Source organism: Megascapheus bottae, chromosome 16 (assembly GCF_031878675.1).
Source record: "Megascapheus bottae isolate mThoBot1 chromosome 16, mThoBot2.hap1, whole genome shotgun sequence".
In the NCBI taxonomy this organism is placed as follows: Eukaryota; Metazoa; Chordata; class Mammalia; order Rodentia; family Geomyidae; genus Megascapheus; species Megascapheus bottae.
In genome coordinates this window covers 9,658,298-9,680,958 of record NC_143524.1, presented here as the reverse complement: position 1 = coordinate 9,680,958, position 22,661 = coordinate 9,658,298, and positions in this window count along the sequence as shown.

Genomic DNA, 22,661 nt, shown 5'->3' with positions numbered 1-22,661 from the left:
AATACATAAGGATGGAAACCCACTAGGTTTGGAGTGGGTCTGGATGCACAGAAAATATGAAAGGAGAAAACTCTGTGGCAGAAGCATCTTAATGAGAACCTGACTTCCTTTGCTTGCTTCTCTCCTCTTCTATGACTCAGAGATTTGCCCTCATCACTGAAGTTTCCTGCCCACCATAGGGTCTGAGGATATCAAAGTTTAACCAACAGAACTATAATGATCAAAATCTGATCCTAGAAAAGATCCCACATCCTCACCACACCACTCTGGATCAGTTGTCTTTGGTTACCCTAAAACTTTATTTCTTCTTCTTCTTCCTTTTGTAATTCTTACCATAATTCCCAGGAAACTTTGACAGAATAGGTCTCCAGAAATGTGATAGCATTTTGTGACCTCTTTCAAGCAGCCAGATATCTGCAATTTGAACAAACCAAGCAAAGCATTCCTCTTCAGCTCTCAAGGAGTACCAACAATTCCATTTTCTCCATAACTTTCTTGTTTTTTTTTTCATTTTTCCAATGGTAGAGCATAAGATAACACCTTTACTCAGACCTTAAAAGATCATCTCCTCCAGAAGCTAGAGAAATTTCCTCTGCTATTCTCCCCAAAAGGATGTCAAAGGAAAGGAGGGGAGAGGGGTGGTGGCAAATCACAAATCACCTTCATGTTTGCTACCATTTTTATTGGAGAGCTGAACCCACAGAACTCTTCATTTTCAAAGAACTGTCTTGCAAAGCACTGAATGCCTGGTGGTGGGAGGGGGTGGGAGGGAGGGAGAAAGGTTCAAGAGAAGATGCCAACCTTTGTATGGAGATGATTTTATAACCATGCACTTTTGTAACTGTGAAGAATTTTTTCATAAATGTACATTAATAATAAAGAGTGTATAGTTTAACAAATTTTCTAAAGAGTTGTGAAAAGGAGGGAACAGGAGAAAGAAAGAAGGAAAGAAAGAAAGAAAGAAAGAAAGAAAGAAAGAAAGAAAGAAAAACCAAAAAAGAAATAGGTGCCAAAATATACACACAAAAGGTCTATGGGGAGGGAACAGATAGAAAATAATTAGGAGATGTGCCAGCCATGGAGGGGCATGTGTGGGAGTTAAAGACACGTTGCAAAAGCATATTTCTTTCTGCCAGGCAAAAAAAAAGAGTATTTGAGAGTCTCTATGCACATACTTCTATGTGTAGGCATATTTTGGTAATCTGAAATTACACAAAGCAGAAAGCATATGTTTTAAACATATTAGTGTTTGCAATTTGGATCCTCCATAAAAAAATGCCAAAGCAAGTGGTTTCCCGATCTCATCAGTATCACTAAGGAGTATTTGCCAGTGTTTGCCATGAGCTCGGGCACACAGGTAAAGTCAGCATCTGATGTAGAAGATAGACATCATCACTGGTCTACTTTCAGTCTGTGTTATCATAGAATAATAAAGGAGGAAAGGGACTCTACATTTTCTAGGTTTTACGCGACTGTTTCTTACATAATGGCAGGATTACTTTTTTTTTTTTTTTTTTTTGCCAGTCCTGGGCTTGAGCTCAGGGTCTGAGCACTGTCCTTGGACTTTCTCAAGGCTAGAGCTCTACCCCTTGAGCCTCAGCACCATTTCCGGCTTTTGTCTATGTATGTGGTACCAAGGAATCGAACCCGGGTCTTCGTGCATGCTAGGCAAGCACTTTAACCACTAGGCCAAACTCCCGGCCCAGGATTACTTATATAAGTATTATTTTACCGTCATACTACCTGATCTCATCTGTAAGTACAATAGCAGTAGCGTTTAAGTAGGAAGTGGCTCTGGACAGGAAGTAATCTGAACAGGAAGTGGATCTAAGTGACTCCTATTCCTCTGAACCCCAGTTGTCACAAGCTACACACAAATGCTGTACTCACTAAGTAAAGTCAATAAAAGGGACACAAATCCTGACACAGACAGTTCTGATAAACACAGAACATCCTCAATTATAAGATCTCCTAGATAGATTAGAGGGGAACCAAACCTCTCTCTTAAATTGAAATCTTTAGTGTTGGGGTAATAACTCAAATGGTAGAATGCCTGCTTAGCAAGTTCAAACTCCAGTGTCACAAAAACAATTATTTAACATATTGAACAAATGTAAAATTGGAAATAAGTGTCCCAAAAGAACCAGAAATGAAACAGGAGAGAGGATCTTTTCTTTTCTCTTCTTTTTCCTGTCCTGGGGCTTGAACTCAGGGCCTGGGCACAGTCCTTGGCCCTTACTCTACCACCTTGGCCACAGCATCACTTCTAGCTTTTTCTATGTATGTGCTACTGAGTACTTGAACCCAGGGCTTCATGCATGCTAGGCAAGCACTCTATCACTAGGCCATACTCCTGGCCCAGGAGACAGGATGATGATGATGATGATGATGATGATGATGATGATGATGATGATGATGATATTTATTGATCACTTCATATGGGTCAGCTACTGTGCTAAATACTATATATGGACTGATTTACTTCATTCTCTCAACATCTCAGGATAAAACTAGTAATGGTGGTACATGTCTGTAATCCCAGCACTTAAGAAGCTGAGGCAGAACCAGGAATGGTGGCTCATGTCTGTAATCCTAGCTACTCAGGAGGCTGAAATCTGAGGATCAAGGTTCAAAGCCAGCCCTGGCACAAAAGGATGAGAGACTCTTATCTCCATTTAACTTCCAGAAAAACGGGAAGTGGGGCTTGGCTCAAGGGTAGGGCGATAGTCTTGAGCTGAAGAGCTCAGGGACAACACCCAGGCCAAGCTCAACCCCCATGACCCACAAAAAAAAAAAGAAAGAAAGAAAGAAAAAAGAAAAAAGGGGCCAGGAGTTTGGCCTAGTGGTAGAGTGCTTGCCTAGCATTCACGAAGACCAGGGTTCAATTCTTCAGTAGCACATACATAGAAAAAAAGCCAGAAGTGGTGCTGAGGCTCAGGTGGTAGAGTTCTAGCCTTGAGAAAGCCCAAGGACAGTGTTCAGGCCCTGAGTTCATACCCCAGGACTGGCAAAAAAAAAAAAAAAAAAAAGGCCGAGGCAGGAAGATCACAAGAGACAAGCCTGATCTACATAGTGAAACTGTTTCAAAATAGTTTTTTGAAATACACTTTGAAAAGTTAAATTATATGTATGTATACTTTTATGTATAAAGTATTTAAACAAGCTAAGTCCTAGTATTTAAACCATGTTACAGATAAGGAAACCCAGGTGCAGGCAGGTTAACATGTGCATAAAGTTACACAGCTAGAAGTAAAAATCTGCATTTAAACAAATTGGTGGTATTCAGTGACTACTGAATTATGAATATAAAAACATTGCAGGCATTAAAAACATTCCAATCTCAATCAGAAGTAAGTTTTACCCACAAATACCTTTGGCAGTGACAGCTGCCTCTCAGCACCCTGTGAAGAATTTGTTCAGGAACCGCTCTTTCACATATATGCTTTAGGAAATCCTTACTCAAACAACAAAAAAAAAGATCAGCACATGTGCAGCAGAGAAACAATTATTTTTAAATATTTTTGGATCTCAGTTGGCTAAATCTATGGATGCAGAATCTGAAGGTAGGGAAAACGAACTGGGAGAAAGAAGATTGAAGGGCAATAGATAAATGCAGCCAATCGTGTGGGTTTCATTCTATTCCTTTGCATGATTACATCAGCCAAGGTAGAGGAAGTGTGATAGCAAATGATCACAAAAGCTCCACAGAATGGAGATTTCTTTGTTGGATTATTCAACCAACACTTCTCTCCTCTGCACATCACCTTGAGTCCTCACCTTATATGGCCACATGTGAGAAGCTCCACTCCACATAGTAGTTCAGAGACCTAGGACGTCTTCCAAGTACACAGAACTCTCCGCTGTGTCTTCTGTAGCGTGGAGGCTCTCAGGGGATATGTGGAGGGATCAGAGGTGAACACATTGGGCCTCAGTTCCACCCAGAAGAGAGTCCCATGACCCTTCTAACTTCAAAGAGGTAGACTAGTTACCAAACACTTTAAATCAACCCAGTTAATCACTAGAAAACCAGAAGTGGCGCTGTGGCTCAAAATGGCTCTGCTGTATTCTTCCTCTTACTCTATGACCCTATTCAGCTCAATGGTTAAGATTGTAATGATCCAGTACTTTCCTTCCATCAAGTCTCCTGTGGACCAGTGAATTAAAAGGAAACTAATCTGCACACCATTGTCCGATATGTACAATGTATAACAGGGACTGAATTACAACAACCTAAAACTCTTGCTGGAAAAGGGGGTAACCACGCATTGCCATGGTCCATAACAGCTCTGAAATCTTGTTGGGAGAGCATCTTAAGGGCCTGGTCATGTTATTCGGTCACTTAGTTTTCACAGCTAGCCTCCAACTCAAGTATGCCAGTCTGAATTTTGTCTGGGGTCTCAGTAGTTAACAGCTTCTTGAATGTGTTTGGAGGTGTGAGTCAAGTGGTACAACACCTGCCTAGCAAGCACAAAACCCTGAATTCAAACCCTATAACCACGACTGCCATCAAAAAAAAAAAAAAGTCAAAGAAAAAGCTTCTTGAATGTACATTCACCATTTTCTAGCAATCTATTTCTATTTGAAATGTAGTTGCTTTCTATTTACTTTCATGTTTCAATGCATACACAAAGCCCTTCTGCAAAAAGTCTTCTGATATCTGGTGCCAGTGGCTCACCCCTGTAATCCTAGCTACTCAGGAGGCTGAAATCTGAGGGTCACAGTTTAAAGCTAGCCCAAGCAGGAAAGTTCATGAAATTCTTAACCAGCAAAAAGCCAGAGGTAGAGAGAGGTATGTCTTAAATGGTAGAGCACCAAAGCCCTGAGTTCAAGCCCCAGAACCAGAATTAAAAAGACAAGAAAATTGTATATATAAAGAAACAATTCGTGCCTCCATTCATTTATATAAATTGATTCCAGCTTTCATGTGTTAGACACATATTCTCAGTACTTTTAATGAACAAAATAAAGTCCCTGACCTTTCATGTCTACTTTCTATATAGGGTTTTGAAAAAGGATGTTTCATGGGGATAAACTTAGCAATAACAAAAACAATCCATCCAGCTAGTGATAAATGTCACAAAGAAGAAAAAAGTTTTAATTCTGTTAAAAGACTTTTAATTCTATGGGGGGAGGGGGAAATACCCACAGACATTGAACAATCAGTAGGTCAGAAAACCTTGATGAGTAAGTTGGAAAGGGAGGGAGGAAGCACAGACACAAACAGATTCATAATGTCAGGAAACAACTCAAACCTGAGCGCTCAGAGATAGGAATAGAAAAAAGTCTGAACATGCAGCCACGGTTTTAAATAGTCCGCAGTATTACTTCAAGTTGTTCTAGTGAATCTTAAACCTAGCAGTGGTGCCTCGGGAACTAGATAGAACTCATGTCTCATCATCTGTAGTATTTTCAGAAGATATGGATTTGTATCCAGAGTGGTTTTCTAGAGGCAGATCATCAATCTGAAGTTACTTCATAGGAGGAAGGTAAAATATCCCTTGACTGTAAGCATGGAAGTAAAGTCAGAAAATAAGTTATATACAACTACATTTGAATACAGATCACAGCTCTATAAAGCTTGTCCTCTTCTTAGCTAAAGAATGTCAGGTCATTACGGTAAGATGGGCCTCTCTGAATGACAGTGACGCTATGAGAACACAAATCCATGATCTGTACTGTATACTTACATCACACCATGCATTGCACCGAGCAATTCACTTTAAAAAAAATCTCACCAACATCCTGGGAGAAAGCTACTGCTGAGAAATACAGATCTTAATCAAGAGTATGAACTAGGGAGCCACACTGGGTTCAAATCCCAGCTCTTCTATTTGCCAGCCGTCTAGTGTGAGGAAGATAATGACATCTGTGTACGTCTAAGTTTCTCTGACTGTACATTTGATAGGCTGCTCTTGGTCCCTCACCACTATACTGCTGAGCCTAAGAACTGCAAAAGGAAGAACAGCTGCCCTACCTGGTCCCTGCTTCCATGAAGAGACACAGAAGTAAAGCCTTCCTCTGAAACCTTCTTTCTTCCATGTGCCATGGCTCACACCTGTCATCCTAGTTTCTCCAAAGGCTGATATTTGAGGACTATAGATTGAAGCCAGCCTGGGCAGCCAAATCCAAGAGACTAATCTCCAATTAACCAACAAAAAGCTACAAGTGGTGCTATAGCTCAAGTGGCAGGGAACCAGTTTAAGCAAAAATCCAAGCAAGAGCACTAAAGCCCTGAGTTCAAGCCTTAGTACAGGCACAAAGGAAAAAAAAATTAAGCTTGTTTCTGAAGGTCCTCTGAAGCAAATGTGAACACAATAAATCCATAATAAGACTCTTCAAGGAAAGAATAGACACTCTAAAAAAAAATCAGCTCTTAGGAAATAAGAACAACAGGAAGTATCCAGAAGAAAACTGGACCAAAAAGAGTCATCAGCTACCATAATGAAAACTGACCACTAGACTTATACTGAGGGAGAACTTGGCGCTGGTCTTTGAACCTGCTATATATCCTGTACTGCTTCAACCAAAATGAAGTCTTATTCATCTTTAGTCCATTGGAAATCTATCCTCTCTTTACTCAATAGAGACTCTCCCCTTGCACCATTTACAATAGATGGATTTCTAGATTGCATGGACTCTGTTATGTGAGTCTTGAGAGTCTGCTGCCCCAAATTGGCAAAACCAAGGATGCAGCCCACCCTCTGAATTGCTCTTTAAATAACGTATTTATTTCAGTCTGAAAGTGCTACGAGTTACTCCAAGAGGCTGGTAATTAAAAGAAGGCAGCTGCAGTGATGTGGAAGGAGCCCTCAGCCAGGATTCAAGAGATGCATTCACTCAACAAATGCTTGCAGAAGGCCTGATGAGAGTCTGGGCACCATTAGGTACATGGAGAATTACTAAAGATTAAGGACACTCCTATCCTTGCGGCAGACTTCATCCAGGATACCTAGCACAAGACTGACTTCTACATGGGATGCCTTCCACAAATGTCCGTTAATTCAAACTAATCTTGCCACTGGTTCACCAGCCAATTCAAGTGGTATCTGTAGGGTTCTTATACCACTTTTCTTTCTTTCTTATTATCTTACATGGATTTTAACAGTGCCTTTCAAACCTTAACATGCATAACAACTCCTCAGGGATCTTGTTAAGGTACATGTGCAGATGTTGAATCAGTAAGCTAGAAAGAGCCTGGAGGTTGCAAGGCTAATAAGGTTCCAGTATCCTTGCTCTGTGACCATACTCGAAACAGTTGATCTCTCAGGGAGAGATTCTAGATACAACTGAGGAGACCTCCAACATTACATTTTGAAGGATAGTCAGAGTGGAGATGGTGAAAAGAAGAAAATAAGTGGAGGGAGTGGGTGTGGCACTTGGCAAGGATTCAGGAGGTAGGTATAAGCCTCTGCCCTGGGGCCAGGAGGAAATGCCCACAATGAACAAACAAAGCTTTTGGTGTCTGTAAAAAGAATCAGTAATAATTTTGCTGGCTCTGAAGGATCTGTCTCTTAATGATTCTTCCTGTTTTTCCCAGCCTGAGCCAAGAGAATGAGAAAACAGTGCTCATGAGAGCCAGCTAAGGTCAGGTAGGTCCTTAGGGAGGGCTGCTTCCAGTGCCTGCTGGGAGAAAAGGGCCAAATGAAGACCCAGTCCCCACCCCCTCCCTAGTTCTAACTTGACTCTTGGACTAACCCAGTTCACTACCCGTATTCTGCACCAAGTCAAGTCCATTCAGTTCCACCAATGTGGATTCCAACTGTTGGGTACGAATGTGCCACCTGTCCCAGAGGCTGCCAGGATGAAACAAGGTCAGGCCCAGCTTGCTGCTCATGATCTACTTGAGGAGGAATCATGTTATCACCAATGACCGATCACAATGCAGAAGGCAATCCAAAATGTAAGAAAGAGATTCATAAGTTCTACACAAAGTTAGAGAATCAAAGGCTGGAACTCTCTTAGAAGCATTAAGGAAGCCAAGAGTGGTGGCTCATACCTGTAATCCTAGCTACTCAGGAAGCTGAGATCTGAGGACTGTGGTTCAAAGCCAGCCCGGGCACTAAAGTCCATGAGACTTTTATCTCCAATTAACCATCAGAAAATAGGAATTGGCACTGTGGCTCAAGGGATAAGGCAGTAGCCTTGAGCTGAAGAGCTCATAGAGTTGGAGGTATCACAAGTTTAAAGATGGGAATGAGTTCCTCAAAGAAGAGGGAAATGGAATCCTCCTCACCAGAGAGAAAGTCATAGAGAAAAGGCAGGAGGAAAGGAAGAATGGGAATTCAGAGTGGAGTCAGTGTGATTTGACCACATAGATTATTTGTAGAAAAAGAGGCTGTTGTAGAGAGGCTGAGATGTCCAGTGATGATTTCCTCTTTGAAATCTTAGTTAGTCCTCCTTTCTCATCTTTTGGGGTTTTATTTTTTGTTGTTGTTTTTGTGTTGATCCTGGGGCTTGAACTTCAGCCTGGGTGCTATCCCTGAGAGTCCTTTGCTCAAGGCTAGGTCTCTACCACTTGAGCCAGAGCGCTGACTTTTCTTGGATAGTTTATCAGACATAAGAGTCTCACAGACTTTCCTGCCCGGGCTGGCTTTGAACTGTGGTCCTCATTTCTCAATCCCCCTGGTAGCTAGTCATAAAATTCAATGTATATCCTATGAAATTAAGAAAAGGGAGGGAAGGGGTCAGGAGTTTGACCTAGGAGTAGAGTGCTTGCCGGGCATGCATGAAGATTCTGGTTCAATTCCTCAGTGGTAGAGTGCTAACCTTGAGGAAAAACACGTACAGTGCTCAGGCCCTGAATTCAAGCCCCAGGACTGTCAAAAAAAGGAAGGGGTTGGGTGGGAAGGATGGGGAAGAATGTTGAAAAGGAGATATCCATCAAGAGGCATTGTATTCATAAACTGCTTTCTTAAATAACAACTCATTTTTACTACTACATAAAGATCATAATATATATATATATATCATAATATATATATGGGCCTGGAGTTTGGCCTAGTGGTAGAGTGCTTGCCTAGCATGCACGAAGACCTGGGTTCGATTCCTTGGTATCACATACATAGAAAAAAGCTGGAAGTGGTGCTGAGGCTCAAGTGGTAGAGCTCTGGCTTTGAGAGAGTCCAAGGACAGTGCTCAGGCCCTGAGCTCAAGCCCAGGACTGGCAAAAAAAAAAATAATATATATATATATATATGTACATATATATATACATATATATATATATCTTTTGAAAAGAACTTAAAATAAGAAAGGAATAGAGCAAGAAGACAGAAAAGTTCCTGAGAGATGGCGTCTTAGTCCATTGCATTGCATCTGAAGCGGGGTCCTTTATAAGGAATAGAAAATTATTGCCTAATTTTGTTTTATGTACCAGTACTGAGGCTTGATCTCAGTACCTCCAGTTCTAGCTTGGCAGTTTAGCTCAAGGCTGGTATTCTTCTATATAAGCCATGTCTCTGCCCCTGGCTTTTTGATGGATAACTGGAGATAAGGGTCTGATGGATGTTTCTTCCCAGGCTGCATTGAAACTCTTCTGATCCTCAGATCTCAGGTACTCCTCCTGAGTAGCTAGGACCAGGGCACATGAGGCGTTGGCACCAACTTTCTCATGGTTCTCAAAACTGAGACTTCCAAGAGCCATGAGGACATAGTATCATCCCATGATGAAGTCAACCATGGGGAGAGTTTGTTCTTTTTTTTCATATATTTTTATTGTAATTAGTAGAAGGGTTACATGATATTTGCCAGATAGATGGTGCATTAATTCCCATACATTGATACCCTTTCACATGTCTTGGTCCCCATTTCCCTCCCCCCCACCCCCACCCTTCACCTTGTTTTCCCCTCTTCCCTATCCAATTTCAAATAGCCAAATACAAATATATCCAATATATCAGATAACAAAGTGAGATACTGTAACAATATGAGATAACCAAGGGACAGCAAAAGAGATGAGAGATAACATAGTACCTTAAGAACAACAATCACTCATTATATGGCTTATGTTTCTATATCCTAGAGATCCTTTCATTCAGCATCCTACTATATGGCCTTTTGTGTCAAGGTTTTGCGCTATTGCAAATCTCTGCTAGGAGAGCCCAAGGTTTCTACTGATTATGACACATGAGGGAAACCATTGAGCCTAAGTTCCTTTGAGTCTGGCTTACTTCACTTAATATGATTTTTTCTAAGTCTTTCCATTTCCTAACAAATGGGGCAATGTCAGAAATGTGAGTTCTTCTTATTATCTCCCAAACTAATGTCTTCAAGCCCATCTGGATCCACCCCTCAGGATTCCACCAGCTCTGGAAGGCCTCAGTTCTCAGTTGCTGTCCTGAGGACAACATTTCCTGTGTATAAACTCTGAGGGACCCGGTCAAACTACAGCAGCTAGATGAACCATGAGTAAAGTGAAAAGAGAATACAATGAAAACTGAGAACAGAAGAGTCTTGGGTGCAAATACTGCCTTCGTGTTGTGAATGTTTCATGACTCTGGGCTCCAATCTTTAGCTCTTTGGTGCAGATAATCCCACCTAGTCCACAGAGCTGTTGGAGAAAAGAACCTGTACAGAAGGAACTTCATACTGTGTTCAGCACACAGTCACTATTCATTATTCACTTTTTCTTTACCCAGCCATTCAAAGGAGGGGATGACTGAGCTCCCAAGTCCCTTTCAGTTCCAATATTCTGCTTGAGTACTTCTAAGACTCTGTGGCACCTGTCACTGTGCCCAATGACCAGAGCCCTGGCTCAGTCCAGTGAGTGAGGCTCCATCCTTCCAGGGTGGCCTGAGATGAGGCCAATGGTATCAGGCAGCCATTTGTCAACAGCTGCCCTCCCTGGATGTGGCGCCAGCTCGCTGGGCAGCATGCTGGCTGTTTAGCTTCCCCTATCAGTTTCTATCAGCCCGTTGCCATGACAGTGATCCTCAAGAGACATCTAGGAGTAGCCAGAGCCAAAGAGGAAGATACATTTAACTTAAATCAATCTGACTCAGTCTTGGTTGATTTCAGAGTCCTATAATGAGATTAAAAATTTTAAATACACAGAGTGCTCTTCATTTCTTTCTGTGCTAAACAATATGGCAAGTGCTTTTCAATCATCTCATTTTTGCACTCAGGCTAACTAACACCTACGAAGTTGTGATCCTCTTTTTCACTTAAAACAAGAAACTGAAGTTCAGAGAGAGGAATTCCCAGTGTCCCATCAGCATTATTACCTGTAAAGCCAGGACACAGCTGCACCCCCAGGGCCCATCTCCAGGGCTGCATGGTTTCAGAGATCTCTAGCCTTCCATATGCCACCATCTTCCTAGCCACCTGAGCTTCCACAAAGCCTGGGGCCTTCCTTCTCCACCGTTCCGGAATACTCTGGAGGGCTCCTGAAAGTACCTCCTGAGAGCTGAGTCTCCAACGCATTCCTCAGAGATAAAGCCACATCATCCTGGCAACAGGCTGCCAAAAAAATATGTTCTGGAATTTCACATGGTCTCCAATGATCATCACTATCTGCAGGCAACACGACATTTGATTTAAACAACAACAAAAATCTCAGCCTGTATGGGTTCTGAAGAGCACTGAGTGTAAGGTAGTAACTGGTAAATTCTGGCTTGCACTTCAGGTGAAATAGCTCCCTAGGAGAGAGATATCTAGGATGCTAAAGAAAATCAATCATTTCCATAAGTTCAGTTATAGGAACAAAGAACAACTTAGCCTTCCTTCCCAGACATCATCCCACTTCCAAAATAGTTGCTAATTTATTGAGCCCAAACACTGAGAATCCATGATGTGGGAAAATCCAGCTGGCTTCTGTGGCCCCAGACATCTGGATTTCCCTAACTCCTGGCAGCCAGTCCACAAAAGAGGCAGCCAGCCAGCGCAAAGGTGCTTGGGAAAGCATCTGAAGTTCTCTCCCTCCTGTGCAAACACTTGTTCCCTTATCTTAAGGTCAACAGAACCATGTTTATGTATGTCTACAGCATTCAACTGATTAATTAACTAACTCTCTGGGTGGCCTTTGACCACTAAAACCTTCACCCCTCGTGGACCTCAATTTCCTTATCCACAAAATGATGTAAGAATTCAGCTAGATGATTGCTATGATTCCAAGATCCTTCTGTAAACGAACAGGATAAGGACAGCATTTGGCTCTGATGTTGGGCCTTATTCTGCCAGCATGGGAAAATCCCTCCTTATTTCTGAACCTCGGTGTCCTTATGTAAGCCCAGAAACCAGGAAGTACACTTGCCCTTATTGCCTGCACTGCACTCTCTATCCTGTCTGTTTAAAAAAAATAAACAGACATCTCAGAATCTGCAGTGCCACCTGTCAGTTAAACCCAGATTGGTGCTCACTGAGCGCATCTGGTTACTGACAGTAGCCAGTGGGTGTGACACGCCCACTGCCTCCTCCTCCCTCCATTCCACCCAGAGATGCCCTGGGTGATGTTTCTTTTCCAAACACAATTCTGGTCCCATTAGCCCCCTGCTGCTATGGATTCCCATTGTTTTTTTTTTGAGTAAAGAAAAAACTCCTGGGCATACTCTTCAGGATGCACCTGTGCTTTCACCTGTGCTTTCTCTCTGCACACAAATCAACTGGTCTTTTTACCTCCTCAGTGGGCAAGGCTCCTGTCCCCAGAGCCTTTGTTTAGGCTGTTCTCTTGTCTGAAATGTCGATGGTCTTTCTTTCCATCCATCCCACTCTTTCACTGGTGGGATTTCTTCCCTTCCGTTAGATTTTACCTACAATATCCTTGCTTGAAAAGTCTTCCCAGATCATTCCAGGTTAGTGCAGATTCCCTGGTTAGCATTCTTGCTCATTTTCAAGTATGCATTCAGCCATGAGAGTATCTCTTTTCCTCCTCTTCATCCTATAGTCTGCACTCATTACAGATGCTGACGTTGGGCAGATGGGATAGGGTGTGCTGGCCTTAAGAAGATTCTGAAAGGAGAGGGAAGGGCATCTCTTCCAACAAACTCTGGCAGACACCAAGGTTGAGATGCTCTGATCTAAGTCCTGGAGAAGCCCCAGGAGACATCCTGCCAAGTGCTAGAAAACTCTGCCCAAAGCCAGCCAGGGATTCAGTTAATTGTGGGCTGTGCTCTGAGTTCACACCACCAGAGGGTGCTCAGGAGTCCATCCTGGAAGGGAGGCTCAGATTTGGGAAGGAGCTCAAGTTCACACTGTGAAAAGGCAAAGGTGACTTCATAGATTCTTTTTTTATTATTATTGTATTTAATAAAAGGGTTACATGATATTTGCCAGATAGAAGGTGCATTAATTCACATACATTGATACCCTTCCACATGTCTTGGTCCCCATTACCCTCCCGACTTCATAGATTCTTTACCCCCATTTCCTTCCACAGCCTGACTTGCACAGATCATTGAAGCCTCTTCCTCCAGGAAGCATTCCTGTACTTCTTGCTGAATGGAGGATCCTGTCTGGATTTCTAGTCTCTCTGGGTGTCTCCTTACTGCTGTATTTGGTACATTACCCTCAGAGTTGCGTGTTTGTTTCTGCATCTGTCTCCCCTATCTGAGTGCAGGTTTCTCAGTCAAAGTGATCTAGTTTGTTGTTGTTTTTTTTTTCCATCTTGGATTACCAGCACCCAGTTCCTAGAAAACAACTGTCACTTGGGAAAGTAGAAAAGTGTCCTTTATAAATAAGAAAGACCCAGAAAGGAAGCAGGAGGCTGGGATCTGAGGATATCGATTCAAAGCCAGCCCCAGCACAAAAAGTCTGTGAGACTCTTATCTCCAGTTAACCACCAGAAAAATGGAAGCGGCACTGTGGCTCAAGAGGTAGTGCAATAGCCTTGAGCTGAAGAGTTCACGGACAACCCTCAGTCCAGAGTTCAAGTCCCATGACTTACAAGAAAGAAAGAAAGAAAGAAAGAAAGAAAGAAAGAAAGAAAGAAAGAAAGAAAGAAAGAAAGAAAGAAAAGGAAGAAAAGGAAGAAAATCTATCTTGCATGACAGAACATTGTGGGCCCTTCCTTGACTCCCTACCCTCAGGAAAGTGTTTTCTAGCCAGACACTGGTGTCTCACACCTGTAATACTTGCTACTTAGGAGACTGAGATCTGAGGATCACCAGTCAAAGCCAGCCAGGGGAGGAAAGTCCATGAGACTCTTTTGTTTGTTTGTTTGTTTGCCAGTCCCAGGCTTGAGCTCAAGGCCTAAGCACTGTTCTTGGAATTTCTCCAGGCTAGAGCTCTACCACTTGAGCCTCAGCACCGCTTTTGGCTTTTTTCTATTATGTGGTACCAAGGAATCGAACCAGGGTCTTTGTGCATGCTAGGCAAGCACTCTACCACTAGGCCAAACACCTGGCCCCCATGAGACTCTTATCCCCAATTAACCACCTAACAACTGGAAGTGGAGCTGTGTCTCCCAGTAGTACAGTGCTAGCATTCAGCAGAAAAAAAAAAGAAAAAGAAAAAAAACAACAACAACAAATAAATCTCATGAATAGTGCCCAGGCCCTGGATGCAAGATCCAAAAAAAAAAAAAAAGAAAAAAAATGTGGTGGGGCGGGGAGGAAGAACAGTGCTTTCCAATAGAAGTCAATCCATTCTTTCTAAGCTTGCTATCTTATTTGTGGTCATTCAATCCTAGACCACAAGCTTCTTGCAGGTAGGGAAGTATGTTTCTTTTTAATATATTTTCATTGTGATTAATAGAAGGGTTACATTATATTCGCCAAATAGAAGGTGCATTACTTTACAAACATTGCTACCCTTTCTCATGTCTTTGTCCCCATTTCCCTCCCCCCACCCCTCTCAATAGGGAAGCATCTTAAGTTTGAACTGGGAGATAGACTATCTGAAAGGGGTTATGGCAGGGTTCATCTGGCTGCAGCTTCTCTGTCCAAATCTCAGCAAACTTTCGCAGGTACTTCCAGAAGGGTAAAAGGCAAGGGCCCACGTTCCCAAATGAATGGCCTTCAGTGTCAGGGTCCCAGCCCTGCTTCTTGTGTCCTATGCAGATCTCTGTCCATTTCCCTAGCCTCTGGAAAGGAAGTCTCCATAGAGCTCTCTGGGCTTGCAAACAGAGCATGCTAGCCCTCAGTGGAGGTTTGTTTTATTGATGGGAGGAAGCGCGTCAAGGTTCAAACCACAAATCGGATTGTGTCTCTTCCCTGCTTGAAAGGCTTCCGTTGCTTTGCACCACTTTGCAGGTGAAGTTTTTATCCTTGTGAATGTGGTTGGTTTTCATGGTCCCAGACCCTGACTCTAATCACAGACTCTTTAGAGCTCTGAGTCACAGCCCCTCCCCTCCAGCACTAGCCAACTCTTCTCACATACTTGTCATTTCTCACTGGGGTCTGTTTCTCACCCCTCCACCTGGTCAACACCTGCTCTTTCTCCCTCCTCCAAGAAGTCTTCCCTAGTGATCTTCCAGGCCCCACACAAGATCCAAAATGCCCTAGACCTCCACTCAGCTCAGTGTTCCCTTATCCTCTCTCTAGGCCAACTTAGCTGCAGCATCCACCTCCTCTGGATTGATAGAGTTTCTCTCCGCCATCATTGTATTTCTACAGCTATGTGCTATCATCAGGACTCCGAGATCCTTCAGCAAATATGACGGGAAGGAGTTTATCTGCTAGGGGCTACTAAGCCAGCGAGCAGTACCAGTTGAAGCATGGTCAGTGATGAGCAGGAGCAGTTTAGGGAGAAAGCCATTAACAATCTGCCTGAGGAAGCTGAGATTCCCATCTCCATATCAGTCCAGAACGTTTGCAGGAGGAGGGGCAGGTTCATATCCTGATCCCTGGCTGCTGCTTCCTGAGCCTCCTTAGTGATGAGGGCTGCTAGACCAGAAGGTGAGCAGTGTGGCGGCTCAAGCTTCCACCCCCCCCCCCCAGCACATATCCTGTCGCTGCTGCTTCTTCTGACAGGATGTTATTGTAGAGTCCTGGGCTGTTATTGTCAGGAGATGGGCTTTCCTGAGCTCATTAAAGGACCTCTGTCCTTTCTCTAGGGTCAACCCCCTCCCTTTTCCTCTGTCCCTAGTCAACATGAGAGAACAGCGAGCCAGGGCACCTACGGGTAGAAATGAGTATTTCTACCCTCTGCTTCTCCCATATGGCTGGTGACCATGATAATCACAGGTGATAGTGGCTCTCGGGTGAATAAATATGTGCATCTGCACATTGGTAGCTGATGACTAATATTAAAGGTTTTCCTATTATCCACCATTTTGCAGTGGTGGGAGCTCAGGCTCAGAGAAAATGGGTCTCCAACAAGAAGAGAACAGAACAAGAATTCAGACACGTTTCCCCTGTGGCTCTCACAGTCTTCATCCCTTCTCCCATGCCATCCTCTTCACCACCTCTCAGGGGCCTGAGCTAGTTTTTGTCCAAGGGGAAAACTGCAGTGACGTAGGGAAAAAGGCCTTTCTCAGCGAGCAACATTTCCCTAAAGGGAATCTAGAGGTCAGGAGATCTTTCCTCTTCTCCCTGGGAAAGAACTAGAACCAAGATGGGATAGTGAGAGATAATTCCCATCTTATGTTTGCTCAAGCTTTAATCAATTCCCAGCACTTCCAACCCTAGTAGAGACTGGCTTCTTGTCATCTGTGGGACCAGGCAGAAGAGGGAGAGGGTAATCCAGAACTGGAAGCCATAACAAGTTGAATTTCTCTTGGGTGATGTGTTGGGCAGAGGAGAAATATGGCAACCAAAAGATCATAGCTTTAGCCTACCAATCAAATGTTTCTATGTGCTTGAAAGTACCTTAGAAAATGCCATGTTTCTGTTATGTGGATTTGTCTTTTCTTTTTCCTGTTTGAGTAACAGATTTGGGGCCTGGGCTCAAATTTCAGTTCTGCTAGCTTCTAGTTATACTGTTGCAAATGAGAGTTTTAATGACTCTGACCTTCTGTTTGTTGCTATTGGAGGTGTATGGAGAAGACAAAGGGGAGGGAGATGAAGAAGGGACAGAGGAAGTAAGGGAGGAGTGGTAGAGGAAGGGAAAAAAGAAGGAGAGAGGGAGGGGACAGAGAGAGAATGAGAACACTATCAGCTTCTTGTGTTTGCTGCAAGGAATACACACACCTTTCCATTAAGCACTTAGTACAGTTAGAGTATCAGTAAATGGCAGCTGATACTCTTCTATAAGGTATCAGAGCTGGGTGCCAGTGACTCATACTTTTAATCCTAGCTACTCAGGAAGCTGAGATCTAAGGATCATGCTTTGAAGCCAGTCCAGGCAGGGAAAGTCTATGAAACTCTTAGCTCCAATAAACTACTTGGAAAATCCTGGAAGTAGTGCTGTGGTTCAAGTAGTAGAGTACTAGCCTTGAACACAAAGAAGCTCAGGAACAGAGCCCAGGCCCAGCATTCAAGCCCCAAGACCGGCAAAAAGAAATATAAAGAGATAAATACAATAAAGAAGCACAATTGCCCTTCCCATGGATGCTTTCAATGTTCAGCTGAAGACACCAATGTTTGCAGCTCTGTAACACAAAGGATCACGATCAAGGAAGCAATCCCTTCTACTTGATCCACAGAAAGGACCCTCTAGTCTCCCTCACTCCTTACTGGATGCCTGCCCTGTGAAGAGGCACAATCACATCTACCTACATGAGAATAAAAGAAGACAAAAGATTCTCTCAGGATCATCTCTGTCTGCAGTCACATCCCCTTTCTTCCCCCAGGGTTTCGTTTACTGGATATTGTCTGATGTCCATAGCTCCATACAGAATCCTTGGATTCTTTTACCCCATCCGTCACCACCATACCATTGTTCTGCACTTCACAAAGGGAGATCAACTGTGAGCAATGCTGTGTCTTGCCTAAGCTCTCACCCTTTGTGGTGTCATTTGAATACTAAAATGATTCCAGGGCCTACTCTCATAAACACCCAAACCTGCTCCAAAACCCTCTGCTTTCTCTTACTGCCTCCTGTGGTTCCACTGTCCTTACACTTTATATTATAAAGTACACTTTTTGTTGCATCAGTCCCTGCACCAGTGCCCAATAAGACACCTGGTCTCCCTGTCTGTAGTCTATTAGAACATAAGGATTATGTGATATGCTTTAGTACAGACCTTCCCCAGATCTACAGACTTCAAATCCCTAATGAACAGTCCTTGGAACTTCTGCATTTGTTTCAAAAGTCCTGTAGGATTAGTAGCCTTGTAATGAGATAACTTTGGAACCCATAGGACCATGCTGGCTACTTGAGTTTGAAAAGTTCTAAAGTTAGGTGCCAATGCCAATCCCAGAGACTTAAAAAAAAAAAAAGTCTTAGGAAGGAGCCCAGACAGGCATCTGGACTTTTCCTAAGCATTTAAGTGCTTCCAAAGAGAGACTGGTTGGAGAACCATTGCTTTTAAGGCTGTCACATCCAAAAAGAAAACTCCACAGTGCTGAAAATGTCTCTAGTCTGCACTGTCCTGTGAATCTTATTTGATTTCAAATAGCATGCATTTGAACTAAATAGCCAAATGCAGCTTCTGGTTCTGCACGCTATGCAGCCCTACACTAGAGACATCTTCCCCCACCTGGCCACACCTTCTCTCCATCCCCTACCCTATTTAAACCAGAGCCAGGCAGCTCCTCAATCTCTTTCCACCCCAAGCAATCTGGGGTGGAGGCCTGCAGCGCAGAAATTAAAGTTCTTTTTCTGCCTAAAGATCATATGGTAGTCTCTTTCATCAGTTACCTAATTAAAATCTAACAATATCAAAGCAGAAACTAAGGAATGAAAGCAAGAAGGATCCTCCTTGTTTTCTTTTTCTTTTCTTTTCTTTTCTTTTTTTTTTTGGAAAATCCTAGATGTGTACTAATTATGACAAATGAGGGAAACCATGGAGCCTATGTTCCTTTGGGTCTGGCTTACTTCACTTAATATGATTTTTTCCAAATCTTTCCATTTCCTTCCAAATGGAGCGATGTCATTCTTTCTGATGGCAGCATAGAATTCCATTGTGTATAAATACCACATCTTCATGATCCAATTCCTTCATGTTTTCTAACACGGAGGTCAGGCTCTCTGCAACATTCCCTAGGAAATCAAGATGACTCGGGCTCCAAGACAAACAGTCGGTTCCAGTGGTCTTGCTCCCTTTGGTAAATCTTCTACCTGACCCTTTTCTTGGCTTGACTAAAGAAGGAAAACCACCCATCACCAGGCTTCCAACAAGAGCCTTGAAGTTGCAGGAAAAGCCAGGGGCAGGCTGAAGAGGCTAGCTTCTATTTTAAAGATGATTTCCTCTTCAGCATAAGCTCCATCCTCCAATGGTCCTGACAGGGCAAAGGTTATGACTGACATTGTGTTGCTGGACATTAAACAGCCCCGGAGGTCACTTAGCAGCTGGTGATCACGTCCTGACAGAAGGTTCTTAATCAGCCTCACCCCTGCCCCCCTGAGAGCCTGAGGTCTTCAAGGGGGAGGGGGAGGGAAACCATCTGTGCAAGGGACTAACAATTTCCCCCTCCCCCTTCCTCCCCTCCTCCATGTCTCCTACCCTGTGCCCAGTGGTGATGGATGTTTGTGATTTAAATGCACGGGCAAGGGATGTAGAGAAGAGACCACCCGGAGAATAACGCAGGAAGTATTCTCAGGTTGCAACCTCACTCCTGGATTGACAAGCTGTGATTTTTGAACCAAATGTTTTTCTTGCTGATCATCACACCTATTGGCTTTCCCTCCCTTGAGAACATACAGGGGAGCTGTGAAGAGGTTGTCTTACTCCAAGTCCATTCAGACCACTGGACCTTGGACCTCTGATAAGGCTGGCGGAGGCAGGAATCTGGGTCAGGCAAACCTCTGTCCTACTGGCTTCACCCTTAAAATGGGGAGAGTGACACCCACTTGTCAACGTGATTGTGAAAATAAAGGGAGAGAATGGTTAGTAAATAAAACTCAATAAAAATAAAAGCAAGTAGGAGGTATAGAAGCTGAGCTTACCTAATCTTAGTCTCTAAAACCTTTGCACCTTTCTTTCACCCTTTTCCTAAGGCAATGCCTTATTTCCTCTGGCCCCCCCAAATACCCTAGCTTCAGTACTCCCAACCCCAACATTATACGACTGAATTTTCCATGTGGGTTCAGGCAATGTTGGCTTTTCTCATTTAATGCCTATATGGCTGAATGAGACAGAGAGAAGTCAACTTATTAACTCTAGAACACTTGAACTCTCAGCAGTAGCAATAACTCAAGTTACTGTGATCCAGGTTTCACTGAACTATTCTGACAGACAGCTCTTACAGTCTTCAAAACAACCTGGTTGAAGATTCTTTTTTTTTTCCCTTTCATTCCCATTTGCTTAGAGTTGACATGTCTTCATCAAGTTCATAAGTAGCAGATGCAGTGCCAAGCCTCAGAACCAGAGCAATTTCTGTACTTCAAATGATCTCTTGCATGCAGAACACTCATAAAACAGGATCTGAATTACTGATGAGTATTATTGTTTATCCAAACTCTGTGCCCTTTCCAACAGAAGGGAAAGAGCAGGCATTTGCAAAACAAACAGGCTGTGATTAAGTACAGACACAGGTGTTCAGAGAAGCCAGATATTAATATACACTTGCAAGCCAAGGAACTAGATTCATCCTTTGAAGATCTTGGTAATACATGTGGGCTGAGAAAACCACAGCCTTGCATTGATAGCTGATGGAGTGGGGGGTGGAAAAGATAAGACTTGTGTGGAGAAAAAAACCCCAAGACTTTGCAGGCTACAAGCTCAGTTGGTACAGTAACTATGGGTACTAGAGTTAGGATACACGCTTGACCAATTTCTACAGCTCAGCCATGCAGTCACGGGTAATGGCCAAAACTGGAAAGGACAGGGTTGTTTCCCTGGAGAAACTCATAGTGACAAGGCCACCACTCCTCTGCAGGACTGTCTTGGAGGAAATGCAGGAAAATGGACAGGTCAGGTGGAATCAGATACTGCTAGAGTCTTGGATAACAGTGACAGGATTCTGAGTTTTCTCCTTTCAGTCACTAGGTTTCCCATAGGCCTCTTTTCTCCCCTTTTTCCCAGTTTAGAAATCCTACTCACTCCCCAGGACCAGAAATTCACGGTGATCCTTCAGCCTCTGCCCCTCCCACCCTACCCCACCCTACTGGTCCCCACCCTGAGGCCTGAGGCTCCATTATTCTGTAATCAGCTCAGAGAAACTAATCAATCTCATATCAGAAGACACTGCTGCTGCCCCTCCCGTTAGCCTTTGTTCCTCCTCTTTGTTGGAAAGAAAGCTACCTACCACCTCCTCCCACCACAGGCTTAGAGATCTCAGACTCTCTCCCTCCCAAATGCCTCCTCCCTTTCCCTTTTTAAGTGGGCTCTATGGTTCCCATGGAAACCAAACCACAGAGACCTAGCAGCCAAGGGTCTCTCACACAAAACCACTGTGCCATCTTAGGGGACAGAGAAGATGGGCGAAAGTGAGAAAAAAATGACTTATAAATGCCTTGCCTATCATTACTGGGAAGAGAGACAAAGGAGCTGTGCAAGATTAAGTTCACACCTGCCTTGGCAGAACTAAAGAAACACACACACACACACACACACACACACACACACACACACATACATACACTTACATAGCTTCAGACACACATATACACACTCACACATATATACGTAATCTGTGTGCTCAAACACAAACATACACAGATACATAGTATATGCACTGTTTACTACACACGCTCACAGCCACCCACAAACATATCCACACATACATCTTCACATACACACATACCATTTCAGCAAGGTTCCATCCACTAAGCAAATAACCCTCCCTTAACATGGCCCTACCTTTGAATCACCCTGGAATACATGCACCTTCCGGTGACCTCCTGGAGCTGTCTCCAGCTCCTCTCATGTCTGTCCCTCAAGACCTCTGGCCTCAAGAGTCACAAATTGAAAGAAAACTCTCCTCCTGCCTCCATAAACATCTGGTTGTACAGATGCTGCAGAATGGAAGATCAGAGCTGCTATAGACTCCTCCATGAGACCCTGGCAAAAGCCTTACAGGTCTCCTCAAAAGAACAATAAACAGGGGAATGGGGCCAAGAGTGTGGCTTGGTGGTAGAGTGCTTGCTTGAAAACTTATTTTAAAAAGAAAAAGAAACAAGATGTGGAGGGAGGGTAATGGGGACCAAAACATGTGAAAGGGTATCAATGTATGTGAATTAATGCACCTTCTATCTGGCAAATATCATGTAACCCTTTTATTAATTACAATTAAAAAAATATCAAAAGAAAAAGAAAAAAGAACATGGGAGCGTGATAGATACAAACTAGACAGACCCATTTCAGACCCTGTCTTGACCGTCCCTTCCCCCCCCATCTTGTAGACTAAGATCCTAAGACTGTATTCAGTGTGGAACCAAATCTTCCGTTGGTGGTACAATTTCAAAAAGTTCTGTGGAGCTTGCACAAGCCAAAGTAGCACGAGCAAAAGGAAGCCCACAGCCTCATCCTCGGCTTCTGAGCTGGATGGTTCCCATAAGTCCTTAAGAAAAATCTGGAATTCTGATAGACAGCCTTTTGTTTCAGCTCTTTTTTTTTTTTTTTTTTTTTGTAAAAAGAAGTGATCTGGGCATTAGTTCCCATTTTGCACAGGCTGTTAGGAAGATCAGACACTTCTTTATTTTTTTATTGTAAAAGTGATATACAGAGGGGTTATAGTTACTTG